Consider the following 20,733-nt stretch of genomic DNA (forward strand, 5'->3'; position numbering starts at 1 on the left):
GAAGCACTCAGTTTTGGACTTCACAGTCGGACAAGTCCGTGTGAAACCTCAGGTACTGTGGGCCTACGACAAACACGATTCAAGTGTGTTCGAGTATGGTACGCACAGGAAGCAACGTCATACGCACATGACGACAGGAAGGGACAGCAGTGCATGAATGGATTTAGTTTTCATATGCCTGCCACCATGTACACACAGAGTATCTCTCTCTCAAACTAAGACCAAACTGGACTCTGTCATGCGCAGAGTGCTGTCAGCAACATATGGTAAATTAAACATGCTTACAGTACACAGTGAGGTGATTTTATCTGTGAATCAGTGAATGAAGCAGCAGGTTTGGAGAGCAGAAGGGGAGAAAGTGGTCGATCTAAGTCATTGTGAAGTTCCAGGCACACACACAGAAACATGCGCACACATACACACACAAACACACGCACATATTACCCAGCTGTAGAACTGCCTTTGTGTGAGGCTTTTGTGGACTAAACCCTTCTCTCAAATGCCGTCTACTCCAGTTTATACACACAGTCGCACACACACCGTAGACATAAACTCACACACACTTCAGCCCGAGTCGCGGCATTCATTCCGTCTCAATCTTATTTTCCTTTCAGGGCTGTAACTCCTCAACCGTTTAGTGTTTATCGGGAGGTGCACTCGCTGGCCGATTGTTTGAGCCCCTAAATGCATATTTCTTTAATTCCCCAGGGATTAAGAAAGTGTTCCACATTTCCTCGCAATCAAAACTCTTGAAAAGACGAACAGAGAGCTTTGTCAAAGTCCTCACAGTACTTGACCTCAAATGAACATTAAGTTGCCTCTATCGAGTTCCTCACGTTACAGCGGCAAGTTCTTCCAGTTCCCACCAATTTATCTGCGGGAAACTTTACTCAGTGTACAGTGAGATGTACATTGTGTATCCAATCTAATAGGGATTTTCAAAGTAGCAGACACAGATGCGTGAGCATGTCTCTACAGATGAATAAAAGCGTTCATGAATTCAGAAAAAACAGACCATCTTTTCACTTTCGGTGGCCAGACAGTCAAAACTTTTGAAGCCTTTCCTGGGCCCAAACTTCATTAACCCGAAAACCAGGTATTTGTCAAGTAAAACCAGGAAATACACTGAAATGAAAGGTGTGAAATTCTTCTGTGAAAATGCAAACACACGTGTCGGACAGGATTAATAGATTCCTACATTAAAATGAAACAGGAATGATGATTAGAGAAATGTTTTATACCACCAACAGAGCAAAGGACAGGACACACTGCTTTATCAATAGGACGGTATCCCCATTCAAAATTAGCCAGGTATGTATCGCAAGCATGTAAACAGCTTCATTAATGGGCTGTCAAAGGGGCTTCGCTTCATGTGCTTGTATCAGATGCCCAGCCACTCCTAGTGCGAGTGCCTGGGGAAGGGCCCCAGCAAAAATACCCTCCAACACACCCATGAGATCAGAGAGGGGACTCAGTCACACAGCGATGAGATCATGATATCCAATGGGAGTAGCACAGATGGGGAGCAAGTGCCAGCCAAGGCTGCAGGAAAGTCAGTAGGAACATTATACCATCACCCACTGGTCCACAGTTTGATGTTGTTTATCACACTGCCTGCAGTCACGGACTTGTCTTGGGGAAATCTGATTCTGGAAACATTTCTTAAGGGCATGAAAAGTGACCTACCGCAGCCGCAGCAAAGTCGGAGTGAGCCAGAGTTCACGGGATTGTGCAACTTAGAAAACATTCTAATTTTTAGTTTATGGGGAGTTTAAAGGGAATATTTCTGTTGCAGGTCAGCAATTTATCCTAATGGCATACAGCAGGACTTCCCAAAAAGCATTTTGTCTTAGGCCACCATTTAATAAAGTCACAGGACTCCTCGAAAAAGGCATCAAATCTTCCTCGGGGCTTAAAAAGCCACTGAAATGCACATCTAAAACATTGTAACAGTAACACCAGGAACCTTCAGGCTCTGCAAACTGATGGAGAAATGTCAGATACAAAGAAATACTTAATGCTATTTAATATTAACCATTGGTCAAACACAGACCAGTAATTTCATCAGTGTACTTCTGTAAAGATGCACATAATTGTTTCTGCAGATCTCTGTAGAGAAGTTTATTTTGGGCAACCAAGGAGCTGAAGCACACATCTCCCTCATGTGCAGCCCTGCCCATCAAATAAACTGATTGGTTTTTAAACTTCCTGTTGGGGAGGGGAGTTCACAACTAAACACTGGAACTCAATATGTTCACATTATACAAAATAGGTATGACAAAAGTGTCTGCATGTTTGCTTACATACAGAACACGTTCAAGCCTTAAAGGGAAATTTCAGTTTATTTCAACCTGTCTCCTGTCGTCCTAAATTTGTTCACAAGTGACTAGTGACATAAAAATAATCGTTAGCATGTTAGCCGTTAGCCTAGATACAGCCAGGGCGCATAGTAGCATCAGACCTGTTAAAACGTAAGTGAACGGGCATTCTTCAAGTGCAAAGTTAGTCCACTAAACAAGCTTTTTTTCCACAAAGACCGCCTCATATCGTTAGGATAAATGTTAGAGAACATATAGAAAACGACATGTAAACGTGTTGTCTTACCTTACCGGTGTGCTGCCATGTTTGTTTACCATTTAGCTCTGCTTTCCAAAGTGCAGCCGAAATATCGCGAGAACAAGCAGCGATCTCATACCGTGCCTGAAATCCCACGAGAACAAGCAGCAACAGCTGGAAGGCAGAACTGGACAGTAGCCTGAAAAGTTCATTCATTTATTTTATGAAAGATTTATAGAATAATGGCTGACTTTTTGCCAGACTTCGACTTTGTGGAGGAGGAATTTGATTTTGCAGAGTTTGATGGCCACCCTTATTTATTTGAGCCAGAACACACTGACGTAGAGCTTCGTGAAATTGAAGAATGGAGGAGAGAGAGAGAGAGAGGCACAACAGGTAGAGGACGAGAGAGGAGGAATGGCTGCTGCAAGGCTGCGTAGCTCTGGAGATTGGTGGTGTACCTGTGGATGCTGTGCCCCAGTGCCCACAGAAGAGGAATGCCTCTGTTGCAAGGAATGGGACTGGTTGCAGCCTTATTTTCAAGGTCTGGATGTGACCGAGGACGAGACACCTCCACCTGGAGTAGTATCCAGCTGGGCTTTATCTAGAGCTTGCGAGATTTCAGGCACGGTATGAGATCGCTGCTTGTTCTCGCGATATTTTGGCTGCACTTTGGAAAGCAGAGCTAAATGGTAAACAAACATGGCAGCACACTGGTAAGGTAAGACAACACGTTTACATGTTGTTTTCTATATGTTCTCTGACATTTATCCTAATGATATGAGGCAGTCTTTGTGGAAAAAAAGCTTGTTTAGTGGACTAACTTTGCACTTGAAGTATGCCCGTTCACTTACGTTTTAACAGGTCTGACGCTACTATGCGCCCCGGCTGTATCTAGGCTAACGGCTAACATGCTAACTATTATTTTTATGTCATTAGTCACTTGAAACAAATTTAGGACGACAGGAGACAGGTTGAAATAAACCGAAATTTCCCTTTAAAGGGACAGCACATTTTTGTCCTCTTACCTGTAGTGCTGTTTATCTATCTAGAATGTTTTGGTAAATAGTAAATGGACTGTAGAGCGCCTTTCTGGTCTTCCTACCACTTAAAACACTTTCATACTACATGTCACATTCACCCATTCACCCACACATTCACACACAGGTGGGTGAGGCTACCATACATGGTGCCACCTGCTACTCAGTAACCATTCACACGCACTCACACACTGATGGAGCAGCCTTCAGCAGCAATTTGGGGTTCAGTAGACCACTGATCACCCGATTAGTGGATGACCCACTCTACCTTCAAGCCACAGCCGCCCCCGTTTGGTGGGAGTGGCAGTGTGTTGGAGATATTGGTCTGCCTCCTCTCAAATATAGTGGAACTACATGGCACTGGGCTTGTGGTGCTCACAATTTTAAAAACTCAAACAGCAATATCTCTTTCCAGACATCATGACCTGGTTACTGAAGATAATCTACAGACTTTGTTCTGAGTAGTTTCACATAGGAATTACGTCTTTCTACCGAACTCCACCAACCGTATCACTACTCATGAACAAGAGGCTCGTGCTGGTTAATAGCGTCCTTCTCGGGTGAGCTATAACGTTAGCTAGCTCAGTGATGCTAGGTGAGCTAGCAGTAGATGTGCGCTTCCTTCTGAGCGGTGATGAGGTTGGTGATTGTAGAAAGAAAATAGTTCCTCTATGAAACTGCTCACAACAAGGTCTGTGGATTATCTTGAGTAACCGGGTCATGACCTCTGGAAAGAGATGTTGCTGTTGAGTTTTTCATATGTAATTTGTTGGTGCTTAGAGCACCACATGCCAAGTGCCATCTAGTTCCATCATATTTGAGAGAAGGCAGACATCTCTATGGACGATATCGCCACACACAGCAACTCACACCAAAACAATCTAGACTGATAAACAGCACTGCAGGTAAGAGGAACAATATGTATTTTTGACATTGAGTTGAACTGTCCCTTAAAGACCCTCTGAGAGTAATGAATTGACTAGAAATTAATTTTGTTGCATATTAAAACAACTTTTCATTGCTAATTACTTTGGTCACAAATGAATACTGCATCCTGCAATCAAAAATGTCAAAACATAATAAAGTTTTGATCCCTGGAGTTGTGATGATCCTAAATGTCCTTACAAACACTGTTTCACCAGTTTTCCCTCTGCCTCTCTTCCTCCTCTTCCTCAGGCCTGTTTGTGAAGGTCAGGGAGAGGTGGACGGGGTTAGTGAAGGCGTTCTATAGTATCCTTTCCAAAGTCAACCCTGGGGCCTGGCTGGTCATAAATCTGCCCTTCCCCAACGGGGCTGCGGTCATCACTGGCCTGGTCTGATCTCTCTCTCTCTCTCCCTCTCTCGTCTTTTCAGTGTCTCCATCTCAGCCCAGTGCATTCCTGACATTCCTATATACTGACTGGTCCGCAGCGGGTCCTGCATCTGTTGCTCCGACATCAGCCCATGTCCTGTTTGTGTGTGTGTACAACAGCACCCGTTACGTACATAAGCACATCCTGTGGACTGCTATATATCACAGGAAGTCATCAGTTTATCACCCTATTCCATACTTTAAAAAATGAAGTCTTAAATTGTTTAATAATTATTATTATATATTAAAATGATTAATCTCAAAAGTAATTAAAACCTTAAATCATAAAGCCATCTCTGTAGAACAACCCTGCTCCTTGTGTGTGTGTGGCTGTATTTAAGCTACAATGTTTACACAGTTTAAACTATAATTAAAATTTGGCCACTGTGTGCATGTGTACATTTGTGCCTGCATGTCTGTACAAACTGCCATCCTGTCTGAAGACACATCTGCCAGCCATACGTTTTTCCTCAACAGCACATATGCCCCACTGTGTCTGCTCTGGAAAACAAAGGTCACATTTAGGCTGCAGGAATGTCTTGGCTGGGTGTTATTTCCCCTCCGAAAGAGCCCACTGAGCTCTGAAAAGACCTCTATCAGGCCTCCATATCAGCAATAACTCAAGAACTACGACAGTATAGAGTCAGTGATGCAACAGCTTTGCTGTTCCAGCATAAAAAGAGACACTAAGCAGACCTGGTATATCTCAAAAATTAGATACTGGCATCAAAGCCGAGCATATATTTCATCATAGTTTTGTCGTAGTATATTGAATTGCTTTCTTTTTCTTTCACAAATCAATAAAGAGAGTCTTCCCCTTCTCTCAATATATTAAACACACAATTGGGGCGCCTGGTGAATTAGTGGGTAGAGCAGGCGCTCCATGTACGAAGGCAATGTCCTTGCCGCAGTGGCCACAGGTTCGTTTCCAGTCTACAGCCTTTTGCTGCACATCATCCCCTCTCTCTCAGCTTAGACTGTCCTATCTAATAAAGCCAAATAAAAGCACACAACACACAATGACTGTGTGAATATAATAATGTGGAACTTTTATAATAACGCCAAAAAAAACACCAAGCTGTGGTGAGGTGCGGCCTGCGGCAAGATGCCATGCAATTGCTATGCTGCGGCTGTTTGACTCCACACCGAAGTATAGCCAACAAATTTGAGGACAGTTTAACATTTAGTTGCTCATTGTGGCCAGAAAATACCCGCAGCCAATCAGTAAGTGGAGTCCTGTGACTCCTGTGACATGTTGACCTATGTTACAAAGAATTTCTTCCCGCTTAACACACATGAACTGAAGAGGTCTCTTAGATGAGAGATGAAACGTCTTCAAGAAACTCAAGCAACTCCAGTTGCCTACGATTCCTGCACTTAAGATTAACATGACCTGGTTGACTGAGAATCTTCACTAACACATGAACAGGCCTCCCAGCCACAGAAAAATGTATCATTGCAGCGAGCCGCACTTTGCTGCTGCTTGGTGCTTTTTTCAGTGAAAAGGAAATGTTTTACCTCATCATGACAGGATGTGTGGAGACATTATAAGAGACAAGCAGCAGTTTGAAGCCAGAGAGACTCAAAAAGATGCAGATGCATCTCAAACACCAGCGATACTCTTCTATATATCTATTCTTTCATTTGGGGAGTTCAAAACTTTGAAAATTCATAACAAATCAACCATACGTGCTACAACTTCACAACTTTCATCAAACTGTAGCCCCAATACTGAAGAAACTTTTGTACATTTAAACTTATTAAAAATTATGAAGTTCATCACTCTGTTTTTTTTTCAAAAACTGTAAAACTTCTTAAACCTATCTCCTCCCACAATTTTTAATCAATTGACACCAAACTTGCTACAGAGCATCTTCAGACTGTCCTACAAAAACTACGTTTCTCAGATTTTTGATGTATCGAAAATTGAGCCTACAGTACATCAAAATGTTTGACTGTAAACGGTACTGTAAACATATACATGCAAATTCTTGCTAAATAAATCTTCAATGTTCATGAAACAAAATGACAAAATTCTAGAGTCATGGTAGATGATGTGTGGCAAATTTCAGAGTTTTATCTCAAAAACTGAATTTTTGACAGCATTTTGAATTTTGTTCTAATGTGAACAATTGGAGTCAATGTAAAAATGGCAATTTTAAACATCAGTTTTTCACTTATGGAGCAAATCAATCATTGTTACAAACAAATTACCAACATCTCCATGCTGTCTAGATGCAATATGTGTATTTTCAGATTTTTGTTTCGATAACTGAATTTTTTACAGTGGTTTGAAATCTGCTTTTCCATGCATGGACGGCTGCTAAACCTGCACGTCTGGCTTAGTCAATTTGTGAAGCTACACATGAATTGTCACTGACTAATTAGCTCAGTGAGATAGAAATTGATTCTTAGTCTCAGATGTTGTGAGGTCAAGCCTCAGCTGATGCAAAAGGCAGATTGTGTTGCTAAATGTCTTCTGCTTGTTGCTCCGAATTGCCTAAAAATGCACGGACCCGACCCATCGCTGCGCAGCTTATGCACGTTATTTTTACCCCAACCAAAACCTTGAAACAAAAACCCTCAAACATTAACCCAACTCTTCACCAATAATTGACCAGTTAATATCCACAAATGTAAGTATTTTTGAAGTCAGGTCTGTTATCTGTTAAGATTTTTTTTTGAGTTTTCTGGAAAGAAGTATCCGATTTGGGAGACACAGTTTTCAGTTGGTTCACTACCAATTAAGTAATCAATTCATTTCAACTGCATGGTTAGCATGTCCTCAAGTGCTTTAGTCAGTAGACAGCAGCTGAAATAAAAATGAAAAATACAAATAAAAATGAAAAATAAAATATAAATGATAAAAATAATAAAATAATAATAAAAATGTGAAATTTGTCCACAGGCAAACAATTCAGCATATCTACAAGGGCTGCCCCCTAATGTCAACCACACTTAAGTCGACTAGAAAACTCACTAGTCGGCAAGATATGTTAGGAGCTGCTCCTTGTCAATATAAATCAAAACCTATATGACTGGACCATATGGCAATTTAATTTGAAGAGGCCACGCTCAGCAGTCAGACAGGAGTCAGGTTAATTTCCAGGGCTGGTACCTGCGGTTATTCCACAGGCTAGGTAATAACATGTCGGGCAGGAAATCCAAAGTGTGGGATCATTTTGAGAAGGTGAAGGACGAACCCAAGGTGATATGTAAACTCATCTTCATTGGTCGACTACAAACGTGACGTATCATCTGAAACATGGAAGTAGCTACATGCCCATTAGCCCACAGCGTCATTAACAGGCGGCTCGCTCAGTGTGTGACGTGCACTTGGAGATAAAATATAGGCCTATATTAATGAAGGTTCATTAGTACGGTTTGTATTTCTCTGTAATGTAGCACAGTGTTAACAGTGTTACTGATACTATTCTTTCTCAGACCCTGAACTCAAACCATTAAGTGTTTCCCTCACCTATTTTGTCTCATTAGCTGGTTTCTCGGTATGAGAAGCAGCTGTGGTCCTGCACTCATCTGCATAGCAACCAGTTACACTGCTGTCTGAGCCAAATCCAAAAGTTTGCTCTTGATTTCTGACAAAGTATAATATTTCGAGCAGAGGAGTAAATTTAACAGATGTCATGTTATATTAACACAACCAGCCACGAGTGTCTGTGCAATTACAGAGATTTATGTGTAGGCAGTTTGCGCGAGGCTCAACGTATTTTAATCTCATAGACAGATCGACAGATGTACGACCCGTTAGGATCCTTTTACCTTTCACCTTGCTGTCCTGTCTGTCTAAAGTGACAGCGACATCTCTGTTACATGGCTGTCACTGCTCACCGTGTCCTATTGGTTACACTGGGAGATTTAGAGAAGAGAGGTACAGACAGAGAATGAGTGAGATGGATGGAGCATGGGAGCGGAGATTCCCGGGAGGACACCGTCAGCAGGGGGTTTCCCTCGAATACCCTCCGGAGAGCATCAAATCCCATGAGAGCCTGAAAGTCAGCGTCAGGACTAAATGGTTGGAGGTTCAGGTTCATCCTGCGGTTCATGTGAGGCTCGGGTGTCCCCCACCAGTGTAACACAAACCACTTGTCTGCCATGCCAATGAAAAAAAAGATATGCTCGAAAGCATGGGTATAGAATGATGCACAAGACATCGAGAATATTTCCATCCGACAGAATAGAGCAGCAATAACAACCATGGTTTAAACATTTCCTCATGAGTAAAGATCATAGAGCTTCAATTAAGAGTTGAAGCAAGCTAATGCAGAATAAACACTCAGTTTCCAGTTTATTTGGTACACCAAGGTAAAACTAATAGGCTAGTCTATAGCAGTTCAGCTCAGTGAAAGCGAAGAGAAACTAAAGTGAGGAAACCAAACAAAAACCTTAAGTCAAGAGGGCGTAAAATTGAGACTAATTTTTCAGGGTCAGAGGATTTTTTTTCAGCCATTCGGCTCTTTAGCAGAATCGCTCAAAACTGTTTGCCTTAATGTTCGCTAGTACACATCAGGTTGTGTTGCTAATGTGCTAACTGACTAACTTAGCGTCCTGAATCTGTCCCATCCGTTTTCCGTTGTCCCTTTTTGAACAACAAATACAAACTATCACCACCTGCTCGTTTGAAGAGCTGCAGGAATGAGTCCTAAAACCAGGAAATTAGTTAGCATTTTAGCTAACTAGCTAGTTAGCTCTCAGCTCCCTTGTTTCAAGATCAATGTCTGTTTTTTGTTAGATACCTGAAATAAAGTCTGAGGGGAGCACAAGCTTGACAAACTTCCACATTTTGTTCTAACATATAAAATACGTCAGAAAATACTCCTCTCATGAAGTTTTATGCTTTTAGGTGTCTTAAAAAAGGTGGTTGCTAACAAATGAGACGACAGAACGTCATTGCGGTGGCGGCGTTATGTCATGAGACTGCAGTGTAGTTTGTTTACAGATGCTTTTTACTTCCAGCAATTGCATTTACTCTTCAAAAATCATAAAAGTGGTGTTCATTTGTGAGGATTATTTTGCTGAAGCATCATAAACATTTGTTTGCTGCAGACTTTATTTTCGGCAACTAACTTCTACGTCTACAAGCCCACAAGAAAACATCATCCCTGGGGATTTATTTCTTCTCACGCAGGTGCAGAATGTTCAAACTGACTGGAGTGTTTAAGTGCAACTTTCTGGCCGAGACACAGCTGATGTGAGGCAACGCAACAGTTGGCGGTCATCAGCACTAGTTATATGGAGTCGGTGTGGTGTTACTGGGCCTTAACACAACAGTCCAGCAGTAAATCCTTCATGAAGGTTATAATATTCAGTTTTTGTTGAAGCTGTTTTACAGAGGTGTTGATTCCACTTTACGATACACAAATAAACAGTTATAAGACATACTGAACATTATAATCCTCTGTCCCTACTAATGTCATCACATAGCCCTGCCCTCCATTAGCTACACATAATGCAGACGTATATTTCTTCAAGCAGGGAACTGAGGCATGGTCATAAAGGGAAACCACTTGAAAACACATGCCCCAGAGGCTTCTTCAAAGGTCAGCAGGTCAAGGTGACTGGTGAATCTCTCACTTTACTGCCAAAGCTTGTGCCCGGGTGAGGACTCGCTGTTACTTTCCACTGACCTTTACATCACATTCTTAATGAGAATGAGTTGAGACGAAAACATATCCCCGTCGCCCCGACAAAAACCGACAATATTGCACAAGCAAAGCTCAGTGGGCGCATGATTCATGGTGTGGGTATTCTTTGTTCTGCACTGACAGAAAAATATGCCACTACTGAGGGGAACATTGTTGTCTTTATCCACTGCACTAACACAAGTTATAAATATTGTTTTTTACAGGAAGCAGAGCCCATCAAAATGTGAGAAAAGTGCTCCTCTCACAGATGTTAGGAAATCAAGTGTGACGAAACCATAACAGCTGCATAAAACATGTGATGCAAGATTTAATGCTGCCAAATAAAAAAATTAGTCTGAAGACATCATAAAATGAAATTGCAATTGCAAAAGCGGCACATAAATTAATATAGCAGTTATATGGCAGTAAATAAAAAGGGTAGATAATCACATTTCCAGTGCCACATTCTTCTAGTGAGAGCTGTCAGCACATTGGTTTCCACTGCACTACAAGTTTGGGACTGTTTTTCCATTATTGCAGCATGAGGCCTTCGGTCAGACCACAGGGCACGTCTCTCGCTGAGAGCCACACAAGGCAGGAAATGTTTTCCTTGGCAGATGCATGTCGAATTACCGCTGGAGCACATAACCGCCACAATATCCGTGACACCGTCCCTAATAAGCGAGCTAATAGGTCTGTTGAGTAATGGGCGCGAGGGCCAGCGCTATGCACGGCATTATGGGAAAGAAATGTGATGAATGTACGCGGAATATGGGCTAAAAAACATTCCATTCAATTGAGGAATTTACAATGGATAGAAGCACACATTCCCTCTGTTTCACTGCTCGGAGACTCAATATCATATTGTTTAGCAGAGAATGGCATTCATTCCTCAGAGGGGAATTCAACCTAAAATTCGGAGTATGCCGCTCTCGGCCAGCGCACTCAGTTATTTTGCTGGAAGTTTGTTTTGTCTATGTGTCCATATTTAGCCCATACAAGAAGACAAAGTAACACCTAAAAACCATCAAGTCATCGCTTCACCATTTCATGTATGCCTTTAAAGATATTCTCAGCTGATATTTGATTTGGCTACCTGATTTAAGACCACCTATCAGCGCTCTAACAGCATTAACAACACTAAAGACCTTCAAAGTGGCTTTGCATTGATTGTGGTTGCTTGAATGACTTGAGTTGTTGGCCACTTGTGACCCTGCGGATGGTGATAAAAGGGGAGGACAGGGGAGCTGCAGGGGCTGTAAGGGATGGGCTGGTGGGGCTGTTATGGGGGCACAGTGGGCCACGCACGGGCTCGCTGTTGCCTCATTTCTCAAGTCATAAATCTGGATTTGCCGCAAGGCTGTCAGGTTGAACTCAGAGAGCAGCTGGAGGTGAACTGAAAGGCAGACGGACCAACTGACAGACTGACAGGAGGGAGAAGAGGTTGTTCACAAAGGACAAAGAGAGACATGGTGTCTGAAACAAAGAGATATGAGGGAGGTAAATCACAGAAATAGCTGGTACGCACAACCTTTACCTTTCTCACTCCGAAACACACACACATACACACACACTAACACACATACACACACGAGGGACAGGTGTGTGAGAGTTCTGCCGGGCCCTGAGGCCATGCAAGACACCACTGCCCACCTTGGTGTTTATTTGTCCACCCGTCCTCCTCCCCTCCAGGCGCTCAAAGGGTAAACGTCTATTCTGGTTTAGGGTTACAGCCGAGCTGCCTTGAACCCCCGGGCTCCCAAGCGCACATGCCATTCCTGGCGGGCCAACGCACTCCCTGGCGCGCATCACCTGCCCCTGACCTCCACAGGGAGGAAGGGGCACCTCAGTGCCCGCCTTGCCAAAAACCCCACCATCACCACCTTTCCCCCATCCAATGGCCCCCCTCATCCCTGTGACACAGAATGAGCCACCTGCCCCGCTCTCCCCTGCCCCCCTCCAACTATTATTACAGGCTTTATAAGGATTTAAGCGTTGATCAGAGGATGGCCATGACCTCAATGGGTGGCTAAGCTAGGCTAGGCAAAGCCAACAGTTAAAGGAGCTGTCTGGCACAATGACAAAACAAGGCGATGACAGAGGCTGTCTGATAGCGCCGCTACCTCCGTCCGCCCGTTTTCCACCGAGCAGATCCACTATCAAACAGTCAGGCAGGCAGGACGACACACGATGGCTGAGCCATCTGTTCCTAAACATCTTTCAGCAAGATGTCGCAGAGGAATGTCACCTCACCTTCCCAACACCTGTTTGGAAATGACATTAGCCAAAGATTCAACAAGGAAAGACCTACAGTGAAGTCATGTTGCTGCTCCAAATCTCAAATCATTTTTAGTGTTGAGTAAAAGGAAAGAAAATATCTCAGGGCGGTCAACAAACAACAACAAAGAATCAGTGATCTGTGGTTTAACACCATGAACAATGTGATATCTCATCAAGCTGAATTTAGTGCGGAAATCCCCGGGAGAATATCTGATAGATTACATGAGGCGACAACACACAAAGTTAGCATCCACGCCGTGTAATCACAACTGGGAAGGAAGTGAAAATTATCCCCCGTTCCTCTGAACCCGTTTGGGGTTAGGGATTTGGAGCTAATTTTGGCAGCAGGAATACTGTAAAGTGCTCTCAGCTATCACTGCCAGAAATACAATGAGACAAAGGTCTGGCCCAAACAACTGTGTGTGTTCACGAGGCTGACAATCACACTTTAATGCTTTATTTGTCATTGTTATAGATCCTGAAGGCTTGGATAGAAATGCAACTTTGCTTTGTTGGGAGAAAACATTTTTCTGAATATGTCAGGTCATCATTTTTATTCACTGTAAACACCATGGTTTCTGATAGATGAAGAAATTGAAGTCTGCGTAAGAGGCATGCTGTGTACGCACATGTAGAAGAATGAGTGGTTTGAGTGTGTGCGCCTGTTTCTGACACATCATGCCATCATACTGTACACTATGGGACCAAGTGAAGCTGACAGCTGTGCAGGAAACAGGAGTGATGTGAAACATGAACACGAGGAGTGGTGGTGAACGGGTGAGTGTGTGGGAGAGAGCATGTGAAACAAATTGTACGTCCACATGAAGAGCAGTTTACAGTGGGAACTGTGTGGAAGCGAATATTTGTCTGTTCGTGCCCCACGACGCTGCAGATGTGTGTTGCACTGTGGGTTTATGTACAGTAGTGTTTTACAGCCTGTGACTGTAATGTCAGTGAAATAGCTTAACAGACATTTAACAACAGCTTAGGAAAGACTATTTATCACCATTTCTTCATGCTTACTAAGCTGTTAAGCGTAAAACAATATATTTTTTTTGTTGCCAATGATGACACTAACTTCAGTATTTCACTAATGTTATTCTACAGCAAAGCAAGTACAGTGAGAAAACAATGACTAAGAGATAATGGCATAAATACCTGAGGCTGGAAAAAGTAAGTGTTTGGCAAAATCAGGAATGATGACATCTGGAATGTACAGTTTCAGTAAGATCTTTTTAATCTAAAATTAGATTTAGATTTAAACCTAGTCTGTAGACCAGTGAGAAATTTCAAGCATACAAGTCACTAACATTAGATGCTTATGGCTAAAGGTCCATTTATGCTCAACGTTAAATACGGATACGGATACGGACGGAGCCTTCTGTCCGTGCTCTGTGTTCATTTCGTCCGTATTTCTGCACGTTTCCATAAAGCTTACGGATACAGGCCAAATGGAGCAGTACCACCGGGAACCGTGGGGGCAGTGTTGCTGTCACTACCCGATACGTAGCTCTAGTGAGACACGAAGAAGAAATAACAATGGCGGAACTTTTTGAGGAAAGGAATTCTCCGTCCTCCAGTTGCGATGTATTTAATGGCCTCACCGACCACCGCCTCCTACAACGCTGCCTTTGTTTTTGTCTTTCATGCAAGAGGTACATTATCAATATCTCCTCCACAGTCGCCATGTTTGTTTTTGAGTTTGTTTTTGTCATAAACTTTTGACGCTGGGCTGCCCCCTGGTGGATATATTTGTTAACATCCATGCCAACGTAAAGGACGCATGGAAGTATGTGGGCAGTGATGGTAACATCGTTTGAAACGGACGTATACATTTTCGTACGTAAAGGGAGCATAAATGGGCCTTAACATTTTGTTATCTGTGGTCATGTACAGAGAGTCAAATACCCGCACAGACTTAGAGTTTCGTGTCTTGATTAGGGCTGCAACTAATGATTATTTTCATTGTCGACTAATCATTTTATCGAAAAATGTGTTGAAATGTTGAAAAATGTCGGTCTGTCTCTCCCAAACTAATCTAATGTCTTGTTTCATACTCACGCCAAAGGGTTTTAGTTCACCATCATGGGAGAGTGTGTAAAGCTGCCAATATTTGAATGTAAGAAGCTGCAGTAAGAGTATTTTGGGGTACTTTTATTGTACTTGTCTATGAAAAATGACTAAAACCGATTAGTCGACTACTAAAATAGTCACCGGTTATTTTAATAGTCGATTAGTCATGGATTAGTCGACTCATCATTGCAGCCCTAGTCTTGATATCAGAAAATCCTTCCAATGAAAGACAAGGACACAACCCTATCTGTGAGACTTAGGTTTTAATTTAAGAAACAGAAAACTAACGTTTCATCCTAACAGGGAATAGTTCCTGAATTTTGTGTCGGCTCTCTAGCTAGCATAGTTCAGAGCTCGATGATAAAGTTGTTATGCAAACATCACTCTGCTTCTGTTTGACTGTTACACGAGAATTTTTCATCATGTTCTCAGTCCTGTGACAGTCAACACCTTAATTATCTTAAATGCAGCCAGTGTCCAGCCCTCTTTCTACCAATGGCTGAGGGAGCTGACATGATTCATGTGGAAGGCCTTTGATATAAACTCGTCAACATCTTCCTGAAAATCTGGAAAACACTTCCCAACAAATGGTCTTCAACACAGCAGAAGTGAATTGACTCATAGCTTATGTTCTTAACGTTAGGTGACTCGGGCCTATCCATGGTGCATCACATCCTCGTTGTTGTGACATTTTGGTTGCCATGGGGTGAGCTTTTTTTTCCACTTTCTATCTTGCCTTTGTGTGGCATTCATATTGCTGTCTTTGTAACACATTATCTGTCCTTAAAAATCCCAATTAGGACAGTTGAAAATATAAATGCAGCCAGTGTTTTGTTGTAACGAGTGACCACAGTGTTAACTGGTGACTTTCAGCCAAATGCGTCTATGGTTGCTCATCGTACCTTACCTAAACAGTTGTTGTAGATCAGGGTTGTCCAAACTTTTTTGAATGGGGGCCAGAAAAAAAGTGAGACAAATGCAACCATTTTTTATCTTTTAATGATTTTTTACTACTTGATGCCTGTCTACAAACTGTATGATAGTCCTATCATTGTGAGGTGAAAGGTAAAAATGCAAAGTGATCTTGCTCGATTAACCATTATTGTGTTAAGGGCCACATATGATATATTTTGAAAGTCAAGCCGAGGGCCAATTAAAATTGGTCTGCGGGCCACAATTGGCCCCCGGGCCAGACTTTGGACATGCTTGGTGTAGATAATAAACACGGATGAGTACGTATTTAAAATTGATTAAAGGGAAATTGAAAGTTTTTACAGGGGCCCCTAAATGTCATGTTCATATTTTCAACAGCTGTTGTCAATACAAACAATCACCAGTTAACACAGTCACTCATTAAACCGAAGCACAGTTGCCGAACATGCAACAACCAGACATTTTGATGCTGGTAACAGTTTTAATTCAATGTTTAAAGCTTGCTAGCTCATCTGGACGGCTGGGGGACAACACTGCTTCCACTACCAACATGTGCGTGCATACTGTAGATAATGTCAGCCATAAAAGGGTCTATTAACACGCTCTTATTATAGTATGGCTGTGGTGGTCTTATCATAACTGTCTGCAAACTACTGATCTTTTGTGGAACAGTTTTCACACCATCAGAGGAGGTTAAATAAAAGTTAATGTTGCAAAAAAGCTAATAAGCTACGACAGCTTCCTCCATGATAGAACTGTTGTTAATAATATTATTTATTGAATGAATTTATTACGCCACAAAATTTGCAATTATTTTTTGCAGTGTGTTCAGGCCCCTGGAGCTTATTAAAAAACAATTACTGTAACAAATCTACTGTAAGATTTCATCACGCCAGATCCTGCCCACAGCTGAAGCATGGAGATTCCTTCATCTTCATTGTTTCCCAAATCACAAGTAAGTCTCAAGTTTTGCTTGTTATATTGTGAGTCAAGTCGTATTGTCTGTCCCAAGTTAAGTCCAAGTCCTAAAATTGGTGTATTGTGTTCCAGGCAAGCCATTATGCACCCTACACCAAATGTAATGCCATTTTAACATTTAAAGAAGTTAGTGTAGTAAATAATAGATGCATTAATTTTTGTAATATTAAAAAACAACATGATCAGTGAACCTGTGACACAATTACAATCATTTGTAATTTCTTAGCTGACTGTTCTGCATGTTGTCGTCCCATTCAGGTTTTGTGTTTATCATCCTGTTTGAGAGGAAAAAGGTTTCATGATAGTATGACGATAGGGGTGGGCGTACCGTACATCTTGCCCTCATCAGAGAGGATGATCTTCCTGCGGCCACAGGGTGGGTAGATGGCCAGGGCCTCCTGGAAGCTCTGCTCGATATCGGGGCTCCACACGCCCTCCGCATCATTCTCCAGGGGTTTGTCGAGCCCGTCCCCCAGCTCCTCACTCCCACCCCTTGGGGAGGGAGCCGGCACCCACTCTGCAGACGTGGTGGGATGATGGGAAGGGGACCACGGAGCAGGGGGTGGAGGGTCTGGGTGGGGGGAGATGATGGGATAAAGGGAGAGACCAGCAGGACTGCCTGTATGGAATCCACAGAGGTGATGATGATGATGATGATGATGGTTGGGATGTGGCAGAGCAGTCCTGGGAAGACAAGAGAAGGAGGATGAAATTGACACAATGCTGTTCAAAGAGAAACTCCTGATTTATCCTGGGAACGTTCCACAATTATGTTATTGGTTCTTCTCCACATATTTGTTCTACTTTCTGTCTTACTAATGCATATCATATGTGCTTGCAAATGTTCAATGTAATTTATAGTTTGAATAGCAATTCATGCTCTGATGTATTGAGCATCAACACTTTCACAAAGCAAAAGTTACAACACAAAGAAACCACAAACACATAACATTTTAAAGTAATAAAGAAGACTACAACTAACACTTAGTGGTCATTATCACTTAATCTCTTCATATTTTTGATCAATCAATAAATTGTTTAAGCTATAAAATTTCCTGAAACCCGAGGTGATGTCTTCAAATTGCGTGTGTTGTGTGACCAACAGTCCAAAACCCAAGGACATTTAATTAACAATAACGTACACCAGAAGTGAAGTACATTCTCACAATAAATAAGCTGGAAACCTCAGATGATTAATCAATAAACAACAATTAGTTTTGATCTATATATCAATCGATCTGAGTGTGTTGTGTGTTTGTTTTTTCATTATTCTAAAGGCTGCGTTACAGAAGAAGTGATGAAATTTTCTGACCTTGCCGAACTGGTCTAGCTGCTCTATTATTTACCTTTACTCACTTGGACATTATATTTACAGTAAAACTTCAGTTAAAAGCCTAGGCCTTGACAGTTAGACCTATGGCTAAGCCCCGCCCTCAAACGCAATGAGCCAATCACAGTGCGTATAGCCATTCCCATACACTCGGACATTCTCTGCCTGGACGTCCATTGAAATGCATTACAGAAAGTCAGTTTTGTTCGGTTTTATGAGCTTTTTCAGAGATTTGAAGTTTAAAAATGGTCAAACGGTGTGCATGGGGTACATGCAACTCTGACACAAGGTATCCTGAGAGGCTGGGTGACGAAGTGTATTTTTTACACTTTAAACCACATCTCAACTGAGAAAAGTGTCTCCTTTGGATAAAGTTGTGTGGTAACGTTAGACCACAACATCAACTCAACGTGAATAAGATTAACAATGATGTCTACATCTGTTTTAAGGTAAGTCAACATCGTGTTTGAGGCAACATATTGTCACTTTGCTGGAAAGAAATATAAAGTTATCTTTAACATCTCTAGCTAACGTTAGCTAAAGTTAGCCTAGCTAACATTAGCTCCTAGCTGCGTTGTTCATCATGTCACCTTGTTTGCTGGGAGTTCATTAGCCTATTTTGTTCTAGTTTTGTACTTTGGTGATCGTACATCATTGTTAGCTGTTGTCCAAAGGGCTCTAGTTAAGCTAATGTTAACTTCTGGAGCTTAGCTTCATTAACTTATCTGTAATGGCAGAGATAACAAAGGTTGGCAAACGTTATGCTGAATGATTCAGTGTAAATACTGTAGCACCAAACTAACGGAGAGACACTCTTGGTAAAGATGGTAAAAAGGCCGTTATCCTTTTCTCATATTCTGAGCCAAAAACCTTAACTTCAGTGGCACTTTAACTTGTTGTCTTTGATGGCGACGGCAACGAGATGCGGTTCACAAGCGTACACTGTGACCTGTAAATTTTGGCTTGTAATTTAAGCTTTTCATCGACCTTCTCAACAATAAAATGATGAATATATCCCTCCAATGCGTAGTTTAGGCCCTTTTGGTTACTTCTCAATGACATCTGATCGTTCTGTCCCCAAAAATCATCAGTTTCCTCCTGTGAAATGCCGTGTACTGTGACACCTGCCATAGCACCGGTCACTGAATGTTGATAGTTTGTCCGAGTGTGTGGAGGGGGCGTGGCTTAGCCATAGGTCAATTAGACGCCGGCTCTGGTTGTTAAGCAGTTCATTTTTATAGAAGTTGTCTGGATATATAAAAGCAGATTGTTGACTACCCACTTGAGCTAACATTAGTTAGCGGTTTAGATCGCACGTAAAAATATATTTTAAACTTTTGTCAATATAGAGATGCTACATATCTTTAGCTCGGTTTATTTCATTTTACCAAAACCATGAGCACCAGAGATAAACAGTAATTCATTCAGATTTACCAGCATGACAAATAAAAAGTGGTGACTTAAGAGAATATGTGTCCATTCCTCAATACCTTATAAGTTATTTATGTTCCTTTAGTCCGTAAGGATCCACCGATCAAAGGAATCAAAAGTGTATTTATAAAAATTATTCCAAGTTGTGAATATTGTTTTAACGGAATAAAGTGGTGTTATCCTCAGGTGCCGTGAAACACCTTGCGTAACATAACACATGAGAGATATGTTATTCGAAGCCTAATTTTTTAAACAAGTAATATTCATACGGGTTCACCTAAGCAATTTGATTGTATTTCCCAATGTTTACTGAGAGAAAGATATTCAGTTAACCTATCTATCATAGAGGAGTAATTAAACATTTTTTTACTTACTCAACTCTGCAATATTATGCAATATTGATATTGAGGTATTTGGTCAAATGTATCGTGATATTTCATTTTCTCCATATTGGTCAGCACTACATGGTTGGTTAAATAAATGTTGCTGATAACAGGTGACACCCTGCTGATACATTAAGGCAGTCATATCACACAGTACATGATCACATCAGCCCCACAGCTGTTCACCCTGATTTGGAAGAAGCGCCTCAGATCATTAATCAGGTTAGTGAAAACAAATAAAGTGGCACCTAGTGTTGAGACAACAGCAGGAGGAGAAGGAGGGGGGGGTGCAGCAGGGGCCTAAAGTCAACAAATGAGGAGACACATTAAAGTGGGATCACCGTCCTCAGACACACTTAGACACAGATGCCATGGAGGATCATACCAGGATATTAAGGCCAGGAGGCTTTTTGGGTTGCTCATTTCTTCATCAGTACTGCAGTGGACTGTATTATTAAACTTAGAGATCCTCAGCGGAGATTCTAATCAATGTGTTTGTGCGTTGTTTAGGGTGTGGGGGTATTACAATAACCAGCTGACTAATTAAAAGGATTAACTTGACATTCCTTTGGCTCCTTATGACAGAAACGTTTGACTTGCAACATGTCCAACAGCAGAGTCACATCCTGTTTTCTCTACGCGCCACTTTGTTTAGGATGTGCACACAGTGCTTATACATTTGGGAGGAGAGAATAAGACAGACGTCGCCTCCACCTCTTCCTCTCAGCGGACATGC

The 20,733-nt window shown here is 41.9% G+C and overlaps 1 protein-coding gene across 1 annotated transcript in view; it reads right to left on the reverse strand.

Moving 5' to 3' along the window:
- The window catches only part of LOC125887498 (transcriptional enhancer factor TEF-3-like), a 50,777-nt gene extending 33,467 nt beyond the window's left edge, over positions 1-17,310 (reverse strand). Inside the window, exon 1 of the mRNA XM_049574362.1 lies at positions 17,187-17,310. The gene's annotated coding sequence lies outside the window, so the exon portion shown is untranslated. The remainder of the gene's footprint in view (positions 1-17,186) is intronic.
- Positions 17,311-20,733: the final 3,423 nt, after the last annotated feature.

Source organism: Epinephelus fuscoguttatus, linkage group LG4, assembly GCF_011397635.1.
Source record: "Epinephelus fuscoguttatus linkage group LG4, E.fuscoguttatus.final_Chr_v1".
NCBI lineage: Eukaryota > Metazoa > Chordata > Actinopteri > Perciformes > Serranidae > Epinephelus > Epinephelus fuscoguttatus.